Below are 4,411 nucleotides of genomic sequence, written 5' to 3'. Positions count from 1 at the left end.
AACTTTCGCAGAGGTGAACAACTTGTGTTTCGCGCGCTCATATGACCTTAGCAGTTGCGAGCGCCGTAAAACCTTATACTACTACTAGAGAATGGAAAAGTAAAAAGTGAAGTAAGAGGTCGGGTGGAGAAATGACAGCGGGTGGTTGACGGGTGGGTGAGGTTGCTCCTTCCTTCCTAACGATCATCTATCGCCCTTATTAAGTTATCTTCTTTTTTGTGTGTAGGCCTATACGTTACTCTCTTGTAACACCTCTAATTTTCAGCAGCTGTAGGTCTATGACCTAAATGTGTCGCAAGTGCCCTACAATTCTTTGAAGTGAGTCTTGCAGTATTATAATTATAGCTCGTTCACTTTCGTCTGACCGCGGTCAAAACGGGATAGAAACAAATCGCCCTGTTTAATCTTTCTATCTTCGCATGCGAGTCAAAAAGTTAAAGCGATTAACAGAATCTAAAAGCCCATTCATAAAAGTCATTGCAAACTAAGGTTCTGGCACGTTTTCTTTGATGTAAGCCTAAAGTGGGTAAAAAAAATTATAGGGGATTTACAGAATGCACCTAAAACATTTAAAAGTTAACATGTTTTCCTCAACACCACTCTTTAACGTTCACCTAAAGGGGCCCATACACGCTCATTCGTTTGTCAAACATTTAGAATCAAATGTTTTTGACAGTTTGACATTTGCCCTGCACGCTCAAATATTTTGTCAAACATTAGTTTGTGCCAAGAATTTGTTATGGGCGGACCAACAGCGTTGGCTATTGCTTTAGCCTTGCAAAGAAAAACAAAAAAAGAAGAGAAAAGAGGCCACACATTGGTTTTTGCAGCGCCAAAAATTTGGCCATTCTAAATTATTACATGAGTTGCGATGTACTGAGCCAAAAGATTTCAGAAACTTTTTTCGGATGGACGGACATTCGTTTGAAGAGCTTTTGGAACTTGTGAGATTTTTTAAAATAAGTAAACAAGATACAGTTATGCGTAGTGCCATATCTCCCGCTGACAGACTTTCAATAACCCTTCAATTTTTTGACAACTGGGAACACTTTCGAAGACCTCAAGTTTCTGAACGCCATTTCTCCTCAAGCCATTGGACGTATTGTAATGGAGATGTGCAGTGCCCTGAATAAGTGTTTGCAGCCGTACATAAAAGTAAGAAAACAATATTATACTCTTATTAGTTGTGCTCGTTTGTAGTAAGAATACATTTTATTTGATTTCAACAATATTGTTTCTGCCAGTGGCTTTGCGATGGATAGCCTATATATATATATCAAGGAGTTTAGAACTAATGGGGCCTCCTCTCTCTCTTCGCGGCGCCACGAGCAGTACGCCGCGGTGGGGATCAAATATGGCCGCCGAGTGTGGGCTAAATCTCGAACTGTGGCGTTTCTTTTTATAAAATCTTATCGGGCTAGGCCACGTTGTGGGGGTGGGCGGGGTGGGGGAATGCACTCAAGGAAGAGGGGATGGAGCAGTGATGAAAGAGGAGGGGCGGGCCTTGGGAAGGGATGAAGGAGAATGGGAAAAATTAAATAAAAGAGAGAGAGAGAGAGAGAGAGAGAGAGAGAGAGAGAAAGAGAGAGAGAAAAAGAGACAGACAGACAGACAGACAGACAGACAGACAGACAGACAGACAGACAGACAGACAGACAGACAAACAGACAAACAGACAGAAGAGAGAGAGAGAGAGAGAGAGAGAGAGAGAGAGAGAGAGAGAGAGAGAGAGAGAAATTGTGATCAACTGAGGGGCTGACGGATAATGACAGGGAGAAAAAAAAAATTCTGTGTGTGATACGGACTATTCAATTCTTTAAGAGTTTTATGTTATAATCTAGTTTAAAAATCAGAAAGATGTGTAAAATAAGAAGAAAACTTGTCCAAGTAACATAAAATTATCAAACATACCAAATTATAAAGATAATCTTTCAAGATACCAAAATATTTAATTATTAGAAATGGATAAAAATATACTTTAAAACTGAATTTAAGATATTATGATTGCATGACTTTAGGCGTGTGCCATAACTAACTTTATGTGTAAGGAATAGCGAACACAACAGAGGGTCGATGCCAGCTTTATCTGATTGCTAACAGTATGTCTTGGTCTATAAATAATAATATTATTGATTACAATAATTTTGTTTCCTGGTTTTCACAAAGTAAAGCGCACAATGATTTCAAATATTTTTTTAAAAAAGAGATAACAGCACCTTTGGAGGTGTGATCGCATGCATGAGCGTGGATGACCTTTGAAGGTTTTCTTTTCTTTCTTTTTTTTTTTTGTTCAGTAAAGTATGATATGGAGAGCAGCGTTTTTAGTCCCTATTACACTCCGGGGGGAGGGTGGGGGGGATAATTTATCTCAGTCAGTGATGACTCTTGTGTATTAAAATTTGTTGTTGCTTTGTTTGGTTTATTTTTTAACAGCAGAATCTTAAGTGAACCGGAATTATTGATTGTGGGATCTTAGGTGAAGACTACAACAATAGAATTAAACCGAGTATAGTTCTATCAAACAAGACTCAAACTCTTATCCATCCCACCTACCCTCTCCCCTCATCTGATATGGTGTGAATTTTCTTTAACATAGAAAATATTCATCATTATTGTTGTTGAGTATTGATTTCATATTCTAATGGAGCCAACAGATATCTACATTTAGACAACAGTAGCGTCTAATTTGCACACACAATGGAAAACAATATAAATGTATAATATGTATATATACATACACACATAAAAATTATATATATACACATAATAATTATATAATATATAAGAATAAGAATACTTTTATAAAATTGAGTATCTCGGTCTTTCTGCTGAGGTGTTGTATCCCTTTCAGCCTGGGTTGGCCTTGCAGGTAGCGCCGGAGCCAGCCTCTTATGAATATTAATGGTCTAAATTGTGTTGCTGGGGCCATAAAAACATTTTCATTCAAATTTTTTAAAAGGAAAACAACTTAACTGTGAAAACTTCGGTCCACTGCAGCATCATATCGGTTCTTACATTTAAATACAACACATATGCAAGGCATTTTTACTAATTGACTTGCCTAATCTCAAGGACCTCGGAATAAAACCTTTCTTATTCTTATCTAGATTTCAATGCGTGAGTCGGGGATTCGCGCAGCGCAGGAAGACCACAGTTCCGCCGCGAGAGAGGGCTCCTATCAGGCGTGCGGTGCCGCCCACAGAGCATCCTCCATTACTTTTAACCTCTCCTTGATATATATATATATATATATATATATATATATATATATATATATATATATATATATATATATATATATAATTTCCATCTCTAAGCTTTTTGGATTGAAATTTGCAAAATAACTCGAAAAATCATGTATTTATCCTTGAGACGGAATGTAAGTTCCAGGTTCCAGTCACGGTCGGCTGTTGCTACGGCATATGTACATTGCCAGTCTGATGATCCCCTGTATCCATAGGAACTGCTAGCCGGTTCACTCATGCTGCTCATTGGAGTGCTGGCTCGGCTGTCTTGTTGTGTGACATTAATACGTGTATGCACCGTTTTGCGATGGAGATTTCCACACCGACCTTCAAAAAGTACGTCGTTGATGGCTTCTTTAGCAAAGAGAATTGTCTTGGTCGACACTTCCCTCCGCCTCCTGGTCGTCATCGATCTGAAACGAAATAATATACATATACGTGTATTTTTCATTTAGTTGCCGACAACTGTTATCGTCAATTGAACTTTTTACTTTCCATAACAATCTCACACTAACTAGACGCAGTAATATTGATTCCATCTCTGTGGCTCTGAAACTCAGTCAAATGCAAGAGTGTTTGTAGTTTTTCATCTCCATCAACTTGTAACGTCGTCTAGGAGATGATACAACCTTTTTTTAACGTTCTTTTACGAGAAGCAATCATTAAAACTCTCGAACAGGAAATCCCATTCAAATCGGCTGGATTCAAACCAGGACCTTTAGCTTGATAACCAGGTGTGCCAACCACTGCAATGTGCTATCCAGCCCCTGCCCCACCCCATCCCCACCTCCGAACCAGCACCACCACCAACCCACTCAGACTTGTTTTGAGTGAGGTTTTTTTTATAGACTGAGCGGGCTGAAGTGTTACGCCCAAATTTCTCACACAGATCTGAAACTAAATAAGATTTGTTTTTATCTATTTCAGTTTCCAACAACAGCTGAAGAATGGAAGCCAGTGATCGATGATTGGTGTTCTGCTGTAGGCCTAAACTGCACCATTTCCAAAAAGAAACATCCAAATTTGAGTTTATTTCGATTTCCAAAGGGTGACGAAAGGTAAGATTACCTACAAGTAAGAATACCTACAAGTAAGAAGAAGAAGAAGAAGAAGAAGAAGAAGAAGAAGAAGAAGAAGAAGAAGAAGAAGAAGAAGAAGAAGAAGAA

The sequence above is a fragment of the Aplysia californica genome, unplaced genomic scaffold (genome assembly GCF_000002075.1).
Source record: "Aplysia californica isolate F4 #8 unplaced genomic scaffold, AplCal3.0 scaffold00217, whole genome shotgun sequence".
Taxonomy (NCBI): domain Eukaryota; kingdom Metazoa; phylum Mollusca; class Gastropoda; order Aplysiida; family Aplysiidae; genus Aplysia; species Aplysia californica.
The sequence above is the reverse complement of the archived record's forward strand: the minus strand, read 5'-3'. Positions refer to the sequence as shown.